Below are 23,398 nucleotides of genomic sequence, written 5' to 3'. Positions count from 1 at the left end.
CCCCGCTCGCCCCACCTCTAACCTCACGCCTCGCTACCTCTGGCCTCCGCCGCTCGGAGCTGGTGGGTCTTGGCCGCGAAGCGGGTATCTGGTTTCTAAGAGGTGGCATGGGAGACAGGGGGGCTGTGGCTCATTCTCCACCCCTCGACGGTTCCACCGATTTGCCGTGTGTCCCTGCGCAAGTCACTCCGATCTCTGGACCTTACCTTCCTCCATGTGTACTGAGTTCCCTGGCAGCCCTAGCACCCCTAGCACCCCGTGCTATTTTCCCGGAGTGCCTCCTGCCCGGGGTGTGCTCCCCCTGGTCTCACAGGTTGGAGGCACGCCCATCACTCATGGCTCCCTCCAATATCTAGGAGGCTCTAGAGGGGCCTCTGATCCCCTATCTGAGTGAGGCTCTCTCTCTGGCAAGCTAGTTTTGTGCCTTCACACTTTGTTGTTGAATGTGTATTTATTTGAATAATGTTTAGTCATCATTACTTCCACAGGGCTGAGCGCCACACAATCTGGCACAGAGGAAACGCACTTGACAGGTAACTGTTGAATGTATCCATTGAAGGTTCAAGCCATGGGTGAGTGAATCCTGGGCTCTGCATGCACATGGGAACTGGGGGCTCACTTTCACCAGGAAGCTTAAGCCACTGTGGGACACCTTTTGTTGGGTAGTGAGGGAGGAGTGGGGGCCAGTTCTTATTACATCCGCCAAAATAGGAGTCCTTGCAACACCTACTCGTTAGCCCTAGTGCAACCCCTTAGGGTTGCCCTCTTGCCACTGGCAGCCCATCTGAATTTGAGAACAGCTCTCACCTCTTCCTGAGCATTCTCAAAACCTAGATGTTTTATGTAAAAGGTCAATTTCCTGGTTGGCTTCCCTTATTTCTGGGGCCCTCGATGCTCCAGCCACATTGCTACTCTCACCCTCAGGGCCATTTTGGAAGCTCTTCACCACCTGACCCCAGTGTCACAGGGAACCAGGGATCTGGGTGACGGTTTATCATTGGCTGGCATCGTCCAGAGTCCCTCCTTCCTGCCCACCCCTCTCCATCTGCTGCTGCTGCTTTCTACTAATACTTCCTGTCCCACACCTGTGCTCACACCTGTCCCTAAATAAGAACCTGGTGGGAGCTCAAAGGAGACTGAAATGGCCACTTTCATGCATTTATGTATTCATTCAACGACCATTTGTTAAGCATCTACTATGTGCTTAGAACATCCTAGAACAGTACTCAATTGAGGGTACAGCATTAAACAGAACAGACAGGAGCCCTACGTTCTAGATGGTGAAGACAGAAAATGAATAAGAAGTAACATCCATAATTTGTCAGCAGGGAAGGGGAGGGCTGTGCTGAGAGAGGGTGTGGTTATACTTAAATAGGGTGAATCAGCTGATGCCTGTAATCCCAGCAGTTTGGGAGGCTGAGGCGAGCAGATCACCTGAGGTCAGGAGTTTGAGAACAGCCTGACCAACATGGTGAAACCCCATCTCTACTAAAACTACAAAATTAGCCAGCCCTGGTGGCACATGCCTGTAATCCCAGTTACTTAAAAGGCTGAGGCAGGAGAATCGCTTGAACCCAAGAGGTAGAGGCTGAGTGCAGTGAGCTGAGATCACACCACTGCACTCCAGCCTGGGCAACAAGAGTGAAACTCTGTCTCAAACAAACAACAACAACAACAAAAATGGGAAATAGAATGCTGGTTGCCAGGGGCTGAGGGGCAGGAGGAAACAGAGTTAGTGTTTCATGGGTACAGAGTTTGGGAAGATGAAAAAGTTCTGGAGATAGAGAGTGGTGATGGCTGCACAGCAACGTAACTGGACTTAATGCCACTGAACTGTGTCCCTAAAAATGGTTAAGATGGCAAATGTTAGGTTGGCGATATTTTACCACAATAAAAAAATCACTCTCAATATCTTGTGGGGATGTTGACTGCAGGAAGGTGGCTGGTTCTAACCTGGAGGATGGAGAGCAGGGGGCAGAGCTGGTGTCCAACCAGCATCTCTGGGAGCACCACAGGCACTGGACCTGGTGAACAGGAGGGGAGAGGCACCAGAGCCCCTGCCAGAGCTTGGTCTTCTGGGATCCAGGGAGGATTCTCACAGATGTTCAGCTCCCCAGAATGCTCATTCCAAGAGAGGTCCCAAAAGTAGCCCTCTCTCTCCCCCATGGGGAGATGCAGGCTAAGAGCTGGCCAGGATCCCCTGGGGCCCCCCACAAGCCAGGCCTGAGTCTAACTCTTAACAGTGCGGTCAGAGCCCTGCCCATGTCTCCTGGTGCTTTGAGGGCCCTGACCAATCTCCCACTGCTGGGATGTACCCTTCTGTGTCCACACACAGGTTCTTTTTTTTTTTTTTTTTTTTTGAGACAGAGTCTCGCTCTGTAGTCCAGGCTGGAGTCCAATGGCACGATCTCAGCTCACTGCAATCTAAAAACCCAGAAGGCTGCAGAAAGCTGCAAGTTCAGGGAGTTACCCCCAGGAGCAGCCCTCAGTCAGTGATATCAGGCTTTTTTCTTGTAAATACCCCTGGGTGGGATAATTCTGAGGAGGATTTTTTGGTACCATCTCCCAGCAGTGATGTCTGGCTTGATAGTGCACACTTTATTGACAGCACACACTTCATTTAGACAGCCCACACTTTATTGATAGCATGCACTTTGTTGACAGCTCACACTTTATGACAGCGCACACTTTATTGACATTGCACACTTTATTGATAGCACACATTTTATTGACAGTGCACACTTTATTTAGCCAGCCCACACTTTATTGATAGCGTGCACTTTATTGACAGCACACACTTTTTTTAGACAGCACACACTTTATTGATAGCGTGCACTTTATTGACAGGGCACACTTTATGACAGCACACACTTTATTGATAGTGTGCACTTTATTGACAGCACACATTTTATTTAGACAGCACACACTTTATTGATAGCGTGCACTTTATTGACAGGGCACACTTTATGACAGCGCACTTTATTGACAGCACACACTTTATTGACAGTGCACACTTTATTGACAGCACACACTTTGACAGCGCATACTTCATTGACAGAGCACACTTTATTGAGAGCATACACTTTATTGATAGTGCCCACTTTATTGACAGCGTGCATTTTACTGATAGCACACACTTCATTGGCTTCCTTTCCCTTCCCGACCCCTTCACCCTCCAGCCCCATTTTCCCTCCCTGGTCTTCTACCAGGGATTCCTTATCAGCCACATGCACTCAATCCTTGTCTCAGGGAACCCAAGCTAAGACACTGACCTGCACCAGCGCTCTGTCTGAGGTGTGGGTGGTCTGACTGTGTTCCCGTTCCTCCAATGGTCCTTGGTACTGTGACCACATGGAACTCAGTGCCCTTCAAGCCTTGTCCCTTCTCAGGCCCTGGCAGGTTTATTCTCCATCCCTGGCTCTGGGGCTTGGTTGGTGTTAGTGTGGAGGGTGGCTCTTTATACACCTGTCCTACCTACGAGGTGTCTTGTCAGCTCCAGGTCATTGCAATGCCTCCGACCAAGGTTGTGGCCCAAAAGGTGAGGGTTGGCCCAGGCCAGAATGCACTTGGTTGGGAAACTGAACACGGCCTTCCATGAACCAAGGTGCAGTGACAGAATGAAGGGGTGGGCAGAGCCCTGGGCTCTAGGGTCAGCCTGACACACAGCCTATCCTGGGGCTACTGTCAACTTCCTGAGCGGCCTGTGCCAGCCACTTTCCCAGGATTTCCCATGAGGAGGAGGATGATCAAATTGCTCACAAGTGTGTGAAGAGTAAAGCAGTCCATGCAGGTGAAAGGCTCACACACTTGTGATGCAGTCACTATCATTATCCTCACCTATAGATTAGGAGGTAGACGGTCAGAGAGGTTACCTAAATTGCCTAACAGCACAGAGTTAGCAAGTAGCAGAGGAAGGATTTAACCTCAGGCTGTGGGTCCCCAACACAGTAATGTGGATGTTTATTGGTTTTAGATAAATGTGGAAGTTTATTGCTTTTAGGTAGATGCTAATTTTGTCTGACAAAAGGGGGAATTGAGTCTCAGAGACAGATAGTGTCTTGTCCCAAGTCACACAGAAAGTCCAAATCAATAGCAGGGTTGGGTTGAGAGCTAAGCTCCCAGCCTTGGTTTTCCTTCCCGGAAAAGGTTGCTTTCCCCCGAATGTCCCGTGTGATGGTGCTGTGGGGGAACGGGCTTCCCCCAGGTGTGATGGTGCTGTGGGGGAACGGGCTTCCCCCAGGTGTGATGGTGCTGTGGGGGAACGGGCTTCCCCCAGGTGTGATGGTGCTGTGGGGGAACGGGCTTCCCCCAGGTGTGATGGTGCTGTGGGGGAACGGGCTTCCCCCAGGTGTGATGGTGCTGTAGGGGAACGGGCTTTCGCCCAGGGTTGCTCAGCTGCCTTGGAGACGAGCAGTCCAGGCCCTGCCACACTCTGGCCTCCCTGGATCTCTTTTTCCGCAGTTCTACCAAAGTTGTTTGGGGTCTGGGAAGGGGAGACATTCAACCAACACGTCTTGAGCACCTGTTGTGTTCCTGTCTCTGTTCCGGATTCTTGAAATATGCTACTAAAGAGAAGAGGGAAGTCCCCTGCCTTGTTGGAGCCTATGTCCTAGGCTGAGACAGACATCAACAGCAAACCATAATAAATACGTGCAGTATTTATTATGGGGTAATAAATACCCCATAATAGAGTGGGGTAGAATAAATAAAAGAGTGGGGTAGAAGGTGGTGATGGCTGTAAAATACCAGAGTGGGAGGGCGTGGGTCTCACTAACTAAGTGGCCAAGGTAGGCCTCATTAAGACAGCAACTTGAATGAGGACTTGAAGGGGTCCAGGGAGCGAACCACGTAGGCGTATGGAGGAAGAACTTTCCAGGCAGAGTGAACAGCCAGTGCAAAAGCCCTGGGGCAGGGGCATGCCTGGCAGGCTTGAGAAAGAGCAAAAAGGCCGAGGTGGCTGGGAGAGCGCGAGGCCAGGGTGGTAGGAGATGTGGTGGTGTGGGCTTGCATCGTGCAGGGCTTAGTGGGCTTTGGCAGGGTCTCTGATTTTTACTCTGAGAGGGGCGGGAGTCACTGGGAGAAGATGGGTGGGGAGGGCGTGAGGCATTGGGGTCTGCAATGCATCCTATGGATGGGCCCTCCAATCTAGCAAACTCCCAGCAGCCCTAGCACCCAACTCCATCCCAGGAGGCCTGAATCAGAGTCTAGGAGAGGAAAAGAGAAAGCCACTGTCACCACCGGGCCCTGGTAGCCAGAAGTGTCCCCTTTGGTGAGCTGCTCCTCTGGCTGAGGCTCAGGACTTCTCCATGTGAGTGGTTCCTGCCAGGGGGTCCTGCCTGTGCCCCAGGGAAAGTGGCAGCTGCTTATCTGATGTTGGGGCCCAGGCCATGGAACAGCAGAGTCAATACACCCTTGTCCCACTTACAAAATCATATTTTCCAAACACACAGCTCCCCCAAGCCCCTTATCAGACCTCCAGGTGGAAAAGCCCTGTTGCCTGGCAATGTTGCCTTATCTACAAGGTCTGCGTGGAGGCCAGAGCGAGGTGATTTCATTATATCCTCTCCCATCTGTCTCTGCAAACATCCCTGGGGGCTTCCAATTAAGGTTTTGCTTTTCTTCTTCAGCAGATGTTTGCTTTAATCTAATAAAACAGTTTGCAGGCCTCCTCAGTGGGTGTAGGAGGGCTTCGGTAGGCTTCTGCCCAGGAGGGTGTTGGGAAAGGTTGGGGGAGGATGCCAGGCACACCAAGCCCTGGACACCGAGGCTGGCTGGGGCACGAGGCACAGCAGGCTGGGAAGAAGAAGCAGGCCTGGCCCACACTGAGAGGCGAGATACATCTGCCTGTGCCCCGCCTCCTCTCCTTCCCAGGGCCATATTGCCCGGGGTCCAGCGGCATGCTGATCCCTCTTGAACATGACGTCTTCTAGGGTGACACCGCTGGGTCAGGGCTTCTGCTTCCAAGGGGAGATCACCCGAGAGATGGGACTGCAGAGGCTCCATAAAGAAGGCGCTACGGGGGAACTGCTTAGCGATGTGCAAACTTCAAACTCACACCAGGCAAACCAGAACATAGGAAGCTGCAGGTTGGGTCCAGGGTGGAAGATCGTGGGAGGCACTGGCATGGCCGCTTAGATAAGTCATTGTGGTGGAGAGGGAGGTCAAAGTAGAGGTGCTTCTAAGATGGGCTCAGTAGCTAAGTCTCTGAACAAGAGACGACCCCCTGCCCAGGCTCCAACCCCTCAACTCTGTGGGTTCTGAAATGGTTGACCTGTAGGGCCTCCTAGGGAGGAACCTTCCAGTGACTTCAAGGTAGTTTTTGTCCCTAGAGGTCTTTGCTGGGTGGCAGAAGCAGCTAAGAATGGTGGGAACAGCTACACTTTGGAGCCAGAGAAACCTGGGTTAAACCCTGGCTCTTCTATACTCGTTGTGTGGCCTTGCAAACATTACATCACTTTTCTGAGCCTCTGCTTCCTCTTTTACAAAATGACCCAAATAATCCCTTGTGTGATTTCTATAAATTTAACTAAGAGGATTCAGTCTCACCAACATTTATCAGTGGCTACTATGTCAGGGCCGGCTCAGCGGTGTTGGCAACGGAAGAGGAAGTCCCAGCACAGTTCCTGGCCCTTGAGGGTGTTCAGCACCTGTGACTGTCCCCAGGTGGATGTCATAGCTCTTCCCTTCCCTCTCTCCCCCAGGCTCTGTCCTCAGCTGCAGCCCTGGGTTCACCTGGCTCCATTTGCAGCTGACTGACTAAGTCAGCCATACCCTGCAAGCCTCAGCATCAGCAGCACTCGGCAGCACAGCTTCTGGGAGAGCCACTGTTTTCTCCTTAGGAAAATGGGGCTGTTGATATCAGTGCCCACCTCCTAGAGCTCTCGTGGGGCCTCGTGGAGTTATTGTGCATCAGGCGCATCACACAGGGTTTGGCTTAGATGACTGTGGACTCAGTGGCAGCACCTGCCTGTTCTTCTCGTAGCTTTGGGATGTAGTTTTTCAGGTGGCCGAGGATCTCTAACGTTCAGGATGGTTGAGCTGCCCATGGCCGTGTCTAGTGCCCCCTGAAGGAGAGCCCAGAAAGGAGATGGGGGCCCCTAGTGAACTGAGGGGTGCTGCTCCTGCTCTCCACTGAGGAGTGGAGGGTGAGCTCATGACCTTAGTCCTCAGACCCTGCCCCTCCAGAGCCAGCCCAGTTGGGGGTCAGAGGCACAGACAGAAAGGTCTTTGGGGAGCTCTGGCCTGGAGAGAGGATGCACAGTGCACTCCCTAATGGTGGCGCCTGCAAGGCAGAGCTGAGTCCCCTTGTCTTCTGCCAAATGATGCTTCAGAATCAGTTGGCTAAGCGGCTTCCCCACTAAAGGACAGGCTGTTCCTCGGCCCTGCCCTCATCCCCATAGCTCAGAGACTAAGCGGTCTGGTTACCCATTTCTCTTCATGCATCCCCAACCTGCAAAGGGCCAGCAGAGAAGCCAGGGCCAGATGGGCCCTAATCGTGGACCTTTCTCCTTACCTGGACCCAGTTCAGTCCAGGCACTGACCTGGTGTCTTTATCTTCATCCACCTGCCCAAGAAGACTTCTCTTCCTTCTGCGTCTGAATTCCATGATGAGGACTTCATCCCTGTGATCAAAGCTCAGCACCCCCACCCCAACTCACTCCCAACAGGAGGTGCCACATGTCAGGCATTCTCGGTCATTTTCTCTGCTGTATGGGGGGATCCATGCAGGTGGGGCAATGGCACCAAACCACTTTTATCTTCCAGAAAAACTAGAAATTTACACCCTCAGAATGATCCTCTCATATTTCTTTGGCTTTCTCTCTTGTTATCCCACTCTCATCCCCTCATCAGCAATGCAGCCTCAGCTGCACCAGTCTAGGGGGGTCCCACCTCCCCTGTGGCATATTCACGTGCCATGCATGTTTCTGCTTCCATCCCTTTCCACATGTGCCCTGGCCAGGAATGCCTTCTCCTCTTGCTCATTCATCTTCCCCAAACATTAAGGCTCAGCTCAATTCCACTCCATGCCTTCCACCTCAAGAGATCACTGTCTGCTGAGATCTTTTAGCACTTACTATCCTCAACACTATTTGGCTCTTGCCAAATACTGTTTTTCTCTTTGTGTAGATTACCTTGTATGAATTTTTTTTTTTGAGACCCAGTCTGACTCTGTCACCCAGGTTGGAGTGCAGTGGCATGATCTCTGCCCACTGCAACCTCTACCTTCTGGGCTCAAGCAATCCTCCCACGTCAGTCTTTGGGGTAGCTGGGACTACAGGTGTGTACCACCACACCCGGCTTATTTTTGTATTTTTTCATAGAGGCAGGGTTTCCTCATATTGCCCAGCCTGGTCACAAATTCCTAGGCTCAAGTAATCTGCCTGTCTTGGCCTCCCAAAGTGTTGGGATTACAGGCATGAACCACCGCACCTGTCACTTATGCAGATCTTTTATCTGCCCAACTAGATTTCAAGCCTTTTTAGGGGAAGGACATTGCTTCAAACCATCCTGGACCCTACATCCATGGGCATATGACCTATTTTTTTTTTTTCATGGAGGTGAAAAATAGCTTAACCCAAATATGAGGACAATGGCATTTTTCACAAGGTAGGAGACTGGTTGGGAGGTGTTTGATGGGGATGACGGGGGGTCCTTTCTGGATCCCCTGCCTGTGTTTCACCCTGTGAATAGTACTCACATTGGCTTTTCATGTAAAGATGAGTAGGTCAAGAGATGCTCTGTGGGTTTGCTCCAGTGTGGGCGGAATGCAGCGCTCAAGGTTCTCAGGCTGCTGTCCGTGGTCCTGAACCAACACCTTCTGCGGAGGAAAGCTGGGTACTGGTTTGGTGACTCTTACTTAAACACTCCCAGGGGTTATAGTTTTAACATCTTACTTTTTTTTTTCTAGCTGTTTAAACTTTTGAAAATTTCAGATAACGACAGATTAATTAGAATCATGGCTTTGTTTCTCAAAAATTCATGGAACTTTATCATATTTCCAATAGTCAGACATGTTTCACCTCTGAGAAACTGGAGGTGGAGTCATGTGTCTCCTCCATCATGTCCCTCACAATATTTTTATGATTTTAAGACCCAGTGTACTCCATGAAGGAGTGCATTCCCACGTTTTTGCATCATTTTGTAAACATTGTATTAGCTTTATCTCTTACTGACTGGGTGAACTTAGGCCAATTCACCTATATTGGCCTCAATTTTCTCTTTTTAAAATTATGGCAGTGACTAGGCACAGTGACTCATGCCTGTAATTCCAGCACTTTGAGAGGCCAACGCAGAGGATCCCTTGAGCCCAGGAGCTCAAGACCAGCCTGGGCAACATAGTGAGATTCCCATCTCTACAAAAAATAGAAAAAAAATAGCTAGGCATGATGGCACATGCCTGTAGCCCCAGCTACTCACGGGGCTGAAGGAGGAGGATCAATTAATCCCAGGAAGTGGAGGCTGCAGTGAGCTGTGATCTCACCACTGCATTCTAGCCTGGGTGACAGAACGAGACTCTATCTCAAAAAAAAAAAAAAAAAAAAAAAAAAAGTAAAATGGTGGGAGTGATGGTGCAGAAGATTTGGACTTGATTACCTCAGAGATCCCTTTCTTTGCTGAAATGGTAGCTCCTGATTCAATGCCCCTGTCTCCCACATCTCCGTGGACGTTTCCTCCCAAGTTCTTTAAAATAAACAAGAAAATCTAGGTCATTCCCTGCATCAAGCTCAAAGGCAGTTTCTCAGGGATGGCCTTACTTCAATTGCTAGTAATAAGCGGAGGGCTTCTGCCTGTGAGACCCGCTCCCATCACAGAAGGGCATCCAAAAACACCTGTTCCTCATCTCTCATGTAGCAGTGACCTTACCCATAGCCCAGCTTTCCTGGTGGAAGTCACAGGATAAAAAGCACTTGGTCCCAAATGTAAGCAGTGGGGTGGTGTCTACACATTCTGGAGTAGGTCTGTGCCTGAACAGGAGGTTTTGAGGACAGCAAAGGCTACTGAATTGGCCTCAGAACCAGGGAGCCTTCCCAGCATGGAGGATCTCAGAGGCCTCCAGCTGCTGTCATATCCCTGATGAAGGGGCTTAGAAGAATCCACAGCCTCCCTCTCCTATCAGTCCCCTTGGCTCCCAGCTCCAGGATAAGTGGTTCAGGGCCAGTGGGTAGATAAATCCCTATCTTAAGCCTGGACTTCCCGGGTGTTGCAGCCACCTCATCCTGAGATCCCAGTGAGAGATCTTCCTCCTGAGGCTTTGAGTGCTAATAAATAATAAATGCCACAGTAGGCACAGACCAATGATACTGAGAGGCCAGAGAATTTTTACAAAGGTGGGGAGCCGAGCCTCAAGTGCATTTGTCCCAGAATCACAGGGCCAGAAAAGTCCTCAGGACGTCACCTTGTGTCCCTCATAGCCTTGCTGATAGCAGAAAGGAAGAACAAAAGATGCATACAGCAAACTCCGGATGCGGGGTGGGGGTGAGTGTGGCACCTGTAATCCCAGCATTTTAGGAGGCTGAGGTGGGCAGATCACTTGAGGAGTTCGAGACCAGCCTGGCCAACATGGTGAAACCCCTCTCTACTAAAAATACAAAAATTAGTTGGGTGTTGTTGTGCATGCCTGTAGTTCTCCAGCTACTCGGGAGGCCGAGGCAGGAGAATCTCTTGAACCCGGGAGGTGGAGGTTGCAGTGAACCAAGATTGCACCACTGCACTCCAGCCTGGGCAACAGAGCAAGACTGTGTCACAAACAAACAAACAAACAAACAAACACTCCAGGACCTCCAAGCCCGACCTCACCTCCTAACTAACAAAGAAAACCTAGTCCTGGGAAAGGGGCGTGGGGATGCAGGTGCTTCTCTGAGCAGAGCTCACTTTGCAACCTTGAGCGTAGTTCTTAAACATTTTGGGCCTCAGTTTTCTCATCTGCCAGTTGGAACTGTGTGCAGAGGAGCAAGTGTTTGGGATGTCCTTCTGCGATAAGAGTGGGCCCCACAAGCAGAAGACCCTCCCCATTACTAACTTGGGAGAATACTCAGTTCAGTTCAATGACCATTTAGTATTTCACTCTTTCATGTATTAATTCAACAACTATTTATTTGAACACTCACTACGTGCCAGGCCCAGTGTTTGGTGTTGGAGATGCGGTGACTGACAACACAGGCAGGGCCCCTCTTCTCACAGAGCTTGCTCTCTAGTGCCTGGGGAGACTTCAGAGAGCTCTGAGCCAGTTGGTGAGACTGCTTCAGAGGAAGGCAGGGTCTCTCTTGGCCAGTGCCTTGGAGGAAGAGGAAAGGAGGAAGATGAAAAGGATGGTAATGATGATATGGAAGGTTGATTGACTGAATGAATGAATGAATGAAAAGTTTTGGCTTCTTCATGTGGTGTAAGAAAGAGAGGGGAGGCCGGGTGCGGTGGCTCAAGCCTGTAATCCCAGCACTTTGGGAGGCCGAGATGGGTGGATCACGAGGTCAGGAGATCGAGACCATCCTGGCTAACATGGTGAAACCCCGTCTCTACTAAAAAATACAAAAAAAAACTAGCCGGGCAAGGTGGCAGGCGCCTGTAGTCCCAGCTACTTGGGAGGCTGAGGCAGGACAATGGCGTGAACCCGGGAGGCGGAGCTTGCAGTGAGCTGAGATCTGGCCACTGCAGTCCGGCCCGGGCGACAGAGCGAGATTCCGTCTCAAAAAAAAAAAAAAAAAAAAAAAAAAAAGAAAGAGAGGGGAGTGGTTAATGTGTTGATATCACTAATCCAGGCCAAAACACTCAGATTTTAAAAGTGACCAAAATATGTTGGCGGTATTAATTTAAAAGTCTTAGGCCGGGCGTGGTGGCTCAAGCCTGTAATCCCAGCACTTTGGGAGGCCGAGACGGGCAGATCACGAGGTCAGGAGATCGAGACCATCCTGGCTAACACGGTGAAACCCTGTCTCTACTAAAAAATACAAAAAGAAAACTAGCCGGGCAAGGTGGCGGGCGCCTGTAGTCCCAGCTACTCGGGAGGCTGAGGCAGGACAATGGTGTGAACCCGGGAGGCAGAGCTTGCAGTGAGCTGAGATCCGGCCACTGCACTCCAGCCTGGGCGGCAGAGCGAGACTCGGTCTCAAAAAAAAAAAAAAAAAAAAAAAGTCTTAAAATGTGCATACCCTCGAACCCAGACATTCATCAAGGATGCAAATATGAGTATATAAAGATGTTCAGACTGGGTGTGGTGGCTCACACCTGTAATCCTAGCACTTTGGGAGGTGCTAGGAAGGCCGAGGCGGGTGGATCACCTGAGCTCAGGAGTTCAAGACCAGCCTGGACAACATGACAAAATCCCATCACTACTAAAAATGCAAAAAAAAAAAAAAAAAAAAAATTAGCCAGTGTGGTGGCACACACCTGTGGTCTCAGCTACTTGGGAGGTTGAGGCATGAGAATCACTTGAATCCAGGAGGCAGAGGTTGCAGTGAGCCGAGATCATGGCACTGCACTCCAGCCTGGGGTGACAGAGACTCTGTCTCCAAAATAATAAAATAAAATGAAAAATAAAATAAAAGTTCCTTATGGCAATGTTTATGAAAGCCCCCAAATGGAAAACATTCAGATATCCATCTATTGGGGATCAACTAATTCACATACACAATGGAGTATTATACAGTCATTTGGACTGATGCTTTAGAAATATAGCAACATGGCCAGACACAATGGCTCATGCCTATAATCCGAGCACTTTGGGAGGCCAAGGCGGGTAGATCTCCTGAAGTCAGGAATTCGAGACCAGCCTAGCTAACATGGTGAAATCCTGTCTGTACTAAAAATACAAAAATTAGCCAGGTGTGGTGGTGGGCACCCGTAATCCCAGCTACTTGGGAGGCTGAGACGGGAGAATCACTTGAACCGAGGAGACAGAAGTTGCAGTGAGCCGAGATCACACCACTACACTCCAGCTTGGGTGACAGTGAGACTCCACCTCAAAACACAAAAAGAAATGTAACAACATGGTAAAATATTCATGATATATAAATGCAGAAGACATGTATGGTACAACTTCCTATGTACATGAAAAATGTCTGAAGACACACATCATGTTAACAATAGTTGTTTAAGGTGGTAGGTTTGTGGGTGTTAAAAAAAATTTCTTTATGCCTACTGGTATTTTCTTTTCTATTTTATTTTATTTTTTTAAATTTTTTTTAGAGATGATGTCTCTCTATGTTGCCCAGGTTGGTCTCAAACTCCTGGGCTCAAGTAATCCTCCTTCCTTGACCTCCCAAAGTGCTAGGGTTACAGGCATGAGCCACCATGCCCAGTCCCAGTGGTATTTTCTTTTTCTTTTTTCTTTCCTTCCTTCCTTCCTTCCTTCCTTCCTTCCTTTTTTGACAGAGTTTTATTCTTGTTGCCCAAGCTGGAGTGCAATGGTGTGATCTTAGCTCACTGCAACCTCCGCCTCCCAGATTCAAGTGATTCTCCTGCCTCAGCCTCCTGAGTAGCTGGGATTACAGGTGCATGCCACCACACCCGGTTAATTTTTTGTATTTTTAGTATAAACGGGGTTTCACCATGTTAGCCAGGCTGGTCTCGAACTCCTGACCTGAGGTGATCCACCCACCTTGGCCTCCCAAAGTGCTAGGATTACAGGCATGTGCCCCCACACCAGGCAGAACTCCCATACACTGCTGGTGGGAACGTGAAATGCTACAATCACTTTGGAAAGCAATTTGTCAGTTTCTTTAAAAATGAAACATATACCTCCTAAATGACTCAGCCATTCCACTCCTAGGTACTTACCCAAGAGAAATAAAAGTGTTTGGATACTTGTACATGAATATTCATGGAAGCTTTATTTGTAATACCCCCAAAATGGAAACAACCCAAATATCTATCAATGGATAAATGAATAAATAAGTTGTGGTATATCCACATAATGGGATACTACTTAGCAATAAAAATAAATGAACTATTGATATATGCAATGACATGCATGCATCTCAAAATAGAAACCAGACAAAAAGAATACATTCTGGATAATTCCATTTATATAAAATTCTAGGACATGCAAATGAATCTGCAGTGGCTGAAAGCAGGTTTATGGTTGCCTGGGGATGGAGAGGGAGGAACGAGGAGAGAGGAAGCGATTGGAAAGGCGCAAGAGGAAGTTTTGGGAGGTGAGGGGTGTGTGCTCACTGTTTTGATTGTGGTGATGGCTTCACAGGTGTATACATATGTCAAAACTTGCCAAACTGCACCCTTTAAACATGCACAAATGTATGCCAATAAAGCTGTTTTTAAAACAGAGGCTGCCACGAGAACAGAGGCAAAACAGCCAATGCCTCCCAGTTTCAAGCTGGTTTGGTCATCACGGGAGAGCATCGCTGTCCTCATCTCATCCACACAGAACCTGGAACCCAGAGGGGTTAAGTGCTAGTCTGGGCAGAGCCCATGGCCAGATTCTTTCTTCTCTGGATCCAATGCTTTCTTTGCAAAGCACTGGGTGTGCTTCCAGGAGCCTCCCAGAACCTATCAGCATGCCCTGAGCTGAGGGACAGGGTGTCCCTGTCACCTGAAGGTATGTTCTCCCCTTCAGTTCACACTCCTCCCCCAGTCGTGGTCCCTCAGCCTGTGTTTGCAGCCAGGAGGCTGGCTTCATTTGCAGAGAGGCTGTGGTTGCAGCATCTCCCCAGGGAAGTAATAAAGAGTGAGAATGAGATAAGGGACAAAGGCAATTATCTAACAACCTGCTGTCTATGGCAGAGAAGGACTCAGGCCAAGCTGGGGATTCCTGCCCCATCCCATGTCCTTGAGAGGCTGGCAGGGCCATCCTGCCCAGAAGAGTTCTCCTGGGCAGGGGTCATAGTGGGGGGTAGAGGGGAAGGAGATGATAGGAGGTGGGGGTAGGTAGGGGTGGGGGTGCCAGGCTGGGCCCTAGAAACACTTGCTTTCTGTCCACGTGTTCCTCCCCAGCTCCAGGGCCCCCCACGGCATTTGGAGTCAGAGCTGGCGTGGGATCCTGGAAGAGCTGAATGAATGCAGGCTTTACGTGTGGACAGACCTGGGTGTGCATCCTGGTGCATACACATGTCAAAATAGCGGGGTCTCAGTGACCACCCCTGTGAAATGGAGGTAACAACGGTCCCTGCCCCATGTGACCCTGCCTGTAAGGTTTGGTCAACCCCACTTGCCCTCCCCTTGCTTGTTCTTCTAGTTTATGTTCTCCTTAGACTCTGCAAACCAGAGAAGGGACAAGCTGAGGCAGGAGGCCTTGAGCCTTGAGAGTGGATGGGAGAAGGAGAATGTGAGAAATGGGGCAACCCTGTTTGCTGGGCACTTCCTGCAGCCCAATGCTGGACAGAGCACTTTCCACGCTCTGTCCCCTTTAATCCCCACAATGGCCCCATGAACTATTCACTGTCCTCCCAGCTTCCCCAAGAAGAACACTGAGGCCTCCCAAGAGCAAGTCACTCATCCAAGGTCACAGAAAGTAGACAGGCAAAGATAGGTCTTGAACCCAGGCGGCCTGACTCCCAAGTCCCTGTCTTGCAGCTAAAATTCCCCATCAGTTTTCTGGTCTTTGCATTTCTGAATCCCATCACTACTAGTTGGGATGCTTTCCCCAGCAGGGATGCAAGTTCGGATTCTCTCTGCAACTCCTTGTTACTCAAGCCACCCCATGATTCCTCACGTGTGCAGAGCTCTACAGTTTACAAAGAACTCTTTCATTACTACTTGTACCATGGGTGGTTCCGAAACCCTTGAAATAAGAGAGGACTGTTGTTACCCCCGTGTCTACCATGAAGATGGTACGGCTCCCTTCCTAGGGTGAAACAGATATTGATGTGCATTGGACCATTTTATCTGTACAACAAGTAAACATTATTAGGCCCAGTTTATAGATGTTAAAACTGAGGCCTGGAGGAATTAAACAGCTTGCCTAAGTTCACGAAGCTAGGGAGTGGTTGAGACAGTATTTCCTCCCAGATTTGATTGTCCCCGAAGCCCAGGCTCTTCACCACTTAATCCTCTGCAAGAAGTAATCACTGTCTGCCTTCCCCAGCCTCTCCCTAAAGAAGGCTCTGAGGTCCTTTATCTGAAGGCTCAGTCCTGCCATTTCCTGAGTTGATCAGACAATATTCATGCATTCGTTCACGCGTTCAACAAATAGGAATGAGGACTTGCTGTGTACCAACAGCCAGACACTTGGTTTCTGAATGCCCGTTAGCCACAGGCCCTGCTCTTGAAGGATTCACTGGAGGACAGAGATGAATGAGGTGGTTCATCTTGGGATACAAAGTGCAGAGACCACACACACACCTTGGTTCATTCTGTGCAGAGAAAAGCTATCTATTTTGAGTCTCAATATTTAGCAGTTTCCATAGACACCAGATCATAACTAATGAGGCCAAAGCAAGTGTTTATTTCAATCTTTGATGTCATCTACTTCTAACGTTTTATCTAGTTACATTTATTTTTTTTTTATTTTTATTTATTTATTTTTTTGAGACGGAGTCTCGCTCTGTCGCCCAGGCTGGAGTGCGGTGGCGCAATCTCCACTCACTGCAAGCTCCGCCTCCCGGGTTCACGCCATTCTCCTGCCTCAGCCTCCCGTGTGGCTGGGACTACAGACGCCCGCCACCGCGCCCGGCTAATTTTTGTATTTTTAGTAGAGACGGGGTTTCACCGTGTTAGTCAGGATGGTCTCGATCTCCTGACCTCGTGATCCGCCCATCTCGGCCTCCCAAAGTGCTGGGATTACAGGCGTGAGCCACCGCGCCCGGCCTAGTTACATTTATTTTAATCATTCATTCAACACTGAGCACCTACAAGGCCTTGTACTTGAATGAAAAAATTAATAGTAATAATCATAACAATAACCAAAAAGATTTACTCACATTGATTGATAATTTCTTTTTTCTTTTTCTTTTCTTTTTTTTTTTTTTTTGAGATGGGGTCTCGCTCTGTCACCCAGGCTGGAGTGCAGTGGCACAATCTCTGCTCACTGCAACCTCCACCTCCTGGGTTCAAGTGATTCTCCTGCCTTAGCCTCCCAAGCAGCTGGGACTACAGGTGCCCACTACCACACCCAGCTAATTTTTGTATTTTTAGTAGAGATGGGGTTTCGCCATGTTGGGCAGGCCGGTCTCAAACTCGTGACCTCAAGTGATCTGCACACCTCAGCCTCCCAAACTGCTGGGATTACAGGCGTGAGCCACTGCATCCAGCCCAATGATTGAGAATTTCTGATGTGCCAGGCACTATTCTGAGTGCTGCACAGGTATTAATTCATTTACTGCACAACAGCCCTTTGAGGGAGGCACTGTTATTATCTCCTGTACAGGACGAGGAAACTGAGGTGGAGAAAGGTTAAAGATTTTGCCCACTCAAAAATAATATTGAAGAGATATCTGTCACCATCTGATTTCTGGTGATCCAAATGTAGGTGAATCTGAGAGTTAAGACTTCTCTCCCCAGGTCCCAAGCCCCATCTTCCTTTTGCTGGTCTCTGATTCTAGCATCAATCTTTTATATCCATGTGCTTTTTATATAAGGCTGCCATGAAAATAAGCACACGCCCCCTGGCCCAGGCCCACAAGCTGGCTCCACGACAAGGCCTACCTAGACTAAATGCTTGGAATGGGGGGCTGGGGAGCATTTCCAGCAACACTGACACACCCAATGGCCTCAGGACAGGAGGAGGTCTCTGAGAAACGTTGTGGGGGAACATGTGACTTCCCTTCCCCTCCAGCCTCTTCCCACACCTCAACACACCCGAGTCCTCATACATGACCAAGTAGAAGTCAGGCCCTGAGTCTGGTGAGAAGGTTGCAGGGATTTGAGCCAGACAGAGTGCAACGAAAGCCCACTTCTTATCCAGAGGTCCTGGGAGTTAGGGAACAAGCCGGAGGGTCCTCAGTGCTGAAATCCAGGGGGTCTGTACTCATTTGTTACAGTGTCACTAGAGCCCTGGGGACAGGGTTGCCTTCCCTTCCCATCCCTGCTGTCCTCCAAGGCCAGCTCCCAGGGAGGCCTTGCTGCCCCTCCAGCCCTCGTGGACCTCTCAGAGCTTGTGGCCATCAGATCATTGACCCTGAAGGCACCCTACCAATTACCTTGATGAGAAAACCAAGACCAGCCAGAAGGCAAGTGGAATTTGGACCAGAGTCCAGAGCCCGCGACTCCTGTGCCCTGGTCCTTACTCCCTGCCTCCTTCCAATACCCTAGGAGTGGTTTGTCCTGCCAGAAATGCAGCCCAGTCATACGGTCGCCCCCCTTCCTGTGTGTCCTTCCTCCTCACCTGCTCAGGAAGTCAGAGCGGGAGAGCACAGGTCTTCCTGTGGGTGTCTCCACCCAGAAAGCTGCCTTTGGGTTTATTCCAGAAACATGAGATCAGAGGACCTTTGAGCTGAGACTCAAAGAGGCCTAGTTCAAGTCTGAGGTCTGATGGTTTGGGAGGCAGGACCTGGGGCAGGTGACTCACCCTCTGATCTCAGGTGCCTCGTCTGCATCGTGGGACATGGAGGCTGGCAATGGCTTGTGAAGGTCAGATGACAAACATCATCACTGCGCCTCCCAGCTGTGAGCTTTGCACACAATATTCTGTGTGATTAGTGGCATCGAGACTTGAACCCGAGATCTCTGCTTCCAAGGCTGGGACTCTTCTGCCTGCAGCACTCTGCCTCTTGCTGTGGAAAAGGTTCTCAGAGAGGCAGGGGCGGTGTCCTCTATCTCTTGGAATTCCTAGCATGCGAATCACAGAAGGTGTCCTAATAGACATATTTCTGTGTCCTTGAATGTCCCATTTACATTTTCCTGACTTCTGAACAGCCTGTGCCTGAGCTGGCAAGAAGCCTCCCTCTCGGGCACCTGTGGCTGCCTGCCATCCCATTCCCACGCCTGAATCAATTGGTCCCCAAGTTCTGTTGTTTTCTCTTATTGTTTTCACGCGGAGGAGTTACCTCCTTCCAAATTGGGAAAGGAGGTTGGAAGAAAATAGCGCGACAGCTGTCCCGAGTCGCGCACCGCCCTTGATTGGCCAGTGCCAGGTTTGGGTGGGGTTTCCACGTGGCTTCGTGACAGGCGTCGCCTCTCCCTTGGCATCTGTAGTAAACGCTGTTGCTCTGAGCCTCGTCCCCTTAGCCCCCCGCTGACATCAGCTGTGTCCCTGGTGGTTTGTCCTCATGCTTGATGGTGGCTTCCCAACTGAAAGCTTTACTGTGTCTCTCAGTTTCTGTACTTCAGATTTTTTCCCAGCAAAGCGTGGGGATTGGGGGACAGTGGTCCATGGGTACACACCCAGGCCTCATCATCATTCAAGACAATCCTGAGGTGCATTTTACACCATTCCTCACATGGTCCCCAGTGGAATCAAGCCCCAGTTAGCCACATCGGTAACCAGCTCAGTAATGCACACTGAGTGGCTTTCTGTCCTTCCTGATCTCACTCTCCTACGCCCTCACTTTGGTTTCCTGGCATGGATTCCATGTCAACTCCCTGCACCTGAGTCCTTGTCTCAGGCTCCGCTTTAGGAAGAGCTCAAGCTAAGACCAAAATGTGAGCCAGACTTGTGGAAAGTGTGAGGAGGAGGAGGAGGAGGAGGAGGAAAGAGGAGGAAGAAGAGAGTGATGCCCTGGTTGAGGAGTCAGGAGACCTGAGTTCCAAACCTACAACACCTTACACACTCAAAATTCATGGATTGAATGCATAAATGAATGAGTGAGTGAAGAAATTAAGCCAGGCGTGATGGCTCACGCGTGTAATCCCAGCGCTTTGGGCAGCTGAGGCAGGTGGATCACCTGAAGTCAGCTTGGCCAACATGGTGAAACCTGGTCTCTATTAAAAATACAAAAAATAGCTGGGTGTGGTGACGTGTGCCTGTAGTCCCAGCTACTCAGAAGACTGAGGCAGGAGAATTGCTTGAACCTGGGAGGCAGAGTTTGCAGTGAGCCGAGATCACGTCACTACACTACAGTGAGACTGTATCACACACACACACACAAAGGAAAGGAAAGAAAAGATGGTAGATATTATCTTGACTATTTTGTAGATTTGGGAACTATGGTTGGCATTTCTAGTGCTCATAAATAGTTTTTTTTTTTTTTTCTTTTTTTGAGACAGGGCTTTCTCTCCTGCCCAGTCTGTCACCCAGGCTGGAGTGCAGTTGCATGAACAGCAGGAAGAGGACACATATTCTGTGGATGTGGCCTGTGTGTCCAGAGTGTGTGAGCCACCAGCTCCCTGCATGGCTCTTCCTAGGCCAACCAGAGGCACAGCTTCCCCTTGGCCTCCTGATCTCACGCCCTCCTGCAACAGGAAAGCAGCCCTCAGGAGGAGGAGGAATGTGGCACCGGGGCCTGGTCTCTAACTCCAGCTCCATCTTTCTCTTCCCGTGTGCCTCAGTTTCCTTTTCTGTAGAATAACAATACCAAACATCTGAGGGCAGACCAGTGCTGGGCTCAGCAGGCGACACGCCATAATAAAGGACGTGCCACATGAGGAGTGGGGAGGGGAGGTAGAGGGCTTGTGCCCGCAGGAGAAAAATCAGACGGGGGCGTGAGAGGCGACTTTAAACCTCCACGAGGCTCTGACAGGGAGGGTGGCTTAGGTATCATTTTTTGTCACAGCAATTATCACTAACTAGCAGAGTATTTTCTATTTGTCTAGAACATCAGCCCTATGAAGACAGGATGGGGACCTTGTCTGTCTTGTTTATTACTGGCATGCCAAGAATCGGGGTATGTGTACAGTAGGTGCTCACTTAATACTTATTGAAAGTCTGAACTTGTCCTCTGTGACTTCCAAAGGATGAAAGTTCCAGGGAGGTCGTTGAATTTTCTCTGCGCCCCCAACAACTCTGTTCATCCCTCCCTTCTCTGCCCTGTGCACCCCTTCGCCTCCTGGAGTCAGCCACTTCCTCTGCTAATTGGAGTCCGAGTCAGACTTCGTGCTGCTCAGGGTGGTGGTTTGGGCGAATCGCATCAAGGCTGACAGAAAGTGAGTGATTAATTAGCTGGGGAGGCTGGAGGTGGGTGGTTGCTGAGTTGAGCTGAGCAACAGATGGAAGTTATCCCCACAGAGGGAAAAGGGCCCCCACCCCACCATACACCCATCATCCAGCACCAAGAGCTGTGAGCTGTTGAGCTGTGGAAATCCTTATGTTGACCCATTGGGGGCAGGGCATGAATTGGGACTTGCTGCAACTGAAAGTCAATTTTAAGTATGACACAGAAGGGGGGCTGGCACGGGGCTGTCCTGCGTTGGCCTAGAGGTGAGCCAGGGTTGGATTGATTCTACAGTTGGGAAGATGAAACCCCAAAGCCAGGGTCACCTCAGGTTGCATTACTAGAAGTCTATCCCCCAACACAAGGGAAGGGAAAGTCTACCATAAACCAGGCTAATGAAGTCCTCACTTTGCTCCCCTCCAGTGGACTGGAGACCTGGTCCTGAGCCCAAGACCCTTCAGCTGAGCTGCAGGGACTCAGTGTGCCAGAGCTGAGAAGCGCAGAGTCCGGCAGCCCTGGGGCTTGGATCCTGCCTCCATCCTTCACAGCTGTGTGACACTGGGTGAGTCACATCATGTCCCTGAGCTTTCTTTTTCTTTCTTTCTTTCTTTTCTTTACTTTTGAGATGGAGTCCAGCCCTGTTGCCCAGGCTGGAGTGCAGTGGCGCGATCTTGGCTCACGGCATGAGCTTTCACTTTCTACATGTGTAAAAAATGTGGCCAATAACATTTTCTGGAGTTGTTGCAAAGATTAAATGAGGTAATATAGATAAAGAGTCCAGCACAGTGCCTGGAAGATGTCAGGGCTCCACAAATATGAGTTTCCTCTCCTAACCTCCTCCCCTCCATGGCAGTCCTACTCCCCACCCACAGACTGCCTGCACCCCTCCTAGTTGACTGAGGCTGTGTCTGCCTCGCCCACCTGACTGCAGGGCGTGCCTGCAGGGTCCAGGAGGACCCAGGCTGCTGGAGTCTGAATCCTGTCTCCACTTTAGATCGGCTGTGTGACCCTGGTCAAGTAACTTTACTTCTCTGTGCCTCAGCTTCCTTGTTGTAAAGTGAGGACAACAGTACCTACTACATAGGATCATGCCCCGCTCCCCTGCGTTTAGAGAATTTTTTTTGTTGTTGTTTTGAGATGGGGTTTCACTCTTGTTGCTCAGGCTGGAGTGCAATGGCACAATCTCGGCTCACCACAACTTCTGCCTCCCAGGTTCAAGCAATCCTCCTGCCTCAGCTTCCCAAGTTGCTGGGATTACAGGCACGCGCCACCATGCCCGGCTAATTTTGTATTTTTAGTAGAGATGGGGTTTCTCCATTTTGGTCAGGCTGATCTCGAACTCCCAACCTCAGGTGATCCGCCCACCTCAGCCTCCCAAAGTGCTGGGATTACGGAGAATGTATTTTAAAATCATGAAATAGTTCCTAAATACAGAAAAGAATCCAGGTTTCACATTTTCACATTTGCCATTTGCTTCAGACCTTCTTTGTTTACGAAGAAATAAACTGCCGGTGATTTGACTCCATCCTGCCCCCGGCATCCTGGTTCCTTGCACAAAGCCAGAGCCTGCAGCCTAAGGCAGGATGGAGTTCAGGGTCAGAGCGTGCAGCATGAAGGAGCTGCTGGCATCTTGGGAGCTCAGGTTGGCTGTGGGATTAGTATCCCAGCGACATCTGTTTTAGGCAGATGACTTGCGCAAATGTTGCAGGTGTGGATAGAAAAGGGGAAGGTAAAACAGGCAGCAGGGAGGCCAATTGAGGGTGGTTTCTGTCATCCAGGGAAGAGGGGTTACAGCTGGGAGCAAGGTGGAGGTTGTGGGAATGCAGATTTGAGGGTTTGTTAGGAGGTGACTTGGCGAGGGGGGAAGAGGTGAAGATTGGATTCAGGCTCAGGTGGTAAAGTGGATGGCGCTGCCTGTGGCTGCAGTCCCGAAGGGCAGCACCTGACCTGGAGCAGATGGAAGTAGTATTGGTTGTGGTGAGGGTCAGGGCCTGAGACCAAGTCCAGAGGCACTGATGTGAAATGGGGAGGATGGGCTGGGGAGAGTGGAGGGGACAGAACAGAAGCTCAAGGGCACTGGGATTTAAGGGACCCACGGAGGACCAGCCCACAAGTATGTTGGCACCTTCTGCCTCCTGGCCCCAAGGTGTGTTTCTGACACCCACGTTCCTATTCCCAGTCCTGAGTCTGTTGGAGGCTTGAGCCCTGCTGACTCAGCCCCTTTCCCAGGTCCATGCCCCTCGCTCACGCCCTTGTACTCCAGGGAGCCTGAAATTGGGCCAACCCCAAACCCACCTTGCCTAATGGCAACTCTACCCCTCCTTCCAAGTCACATCATCTACTTATAGGATAAGACCTCCCTTACATTAAAAAAAAATGTGTTTAAGCTCATTTAAGTTTTCATCCTTTGTAAATGAAAG

General features: G+C 50.0%; 1 long non-coding RNA gene across 1 annotated transcript; it reads left to right on the top strand.

Annotated features, from left to right (window-relative positions):
* Positions 1-26: 26 nt before the first annotated feature.
* LOC140710128 (uncharacterized) lies at positions 27-22,309 on the top strand. Its single transcript, XR_012091039.1, has 3 exons — positions 27-62; positions 489-572; positions 21,402-22,309. It is a non-coding gene; the product is annotated as an uncharacterized lncRNA (long non-coding RNA).
* The last annotated feature ends 1,089 nt before the right edge of the window (positions 22,310-23,398 follow it).

This window comes from Chlorocebus sabaeus, chromosome 24 (assembly GCF_047675955.1).
Source record: "Chlorocebus sabaeus isolate Y175 chromosome 24, mChlSab1.0.hap1, whole genome shotgun sequence".
NCBI lineage: Eukaryota > Metazoa > Chordata > Mammalia > Primates > Cercopithecidae > Chlorocebus > Chlorocebus sabaeus.
This window is presented reverse-complemented; position numbering and strand designations above follow the sequence as displayed.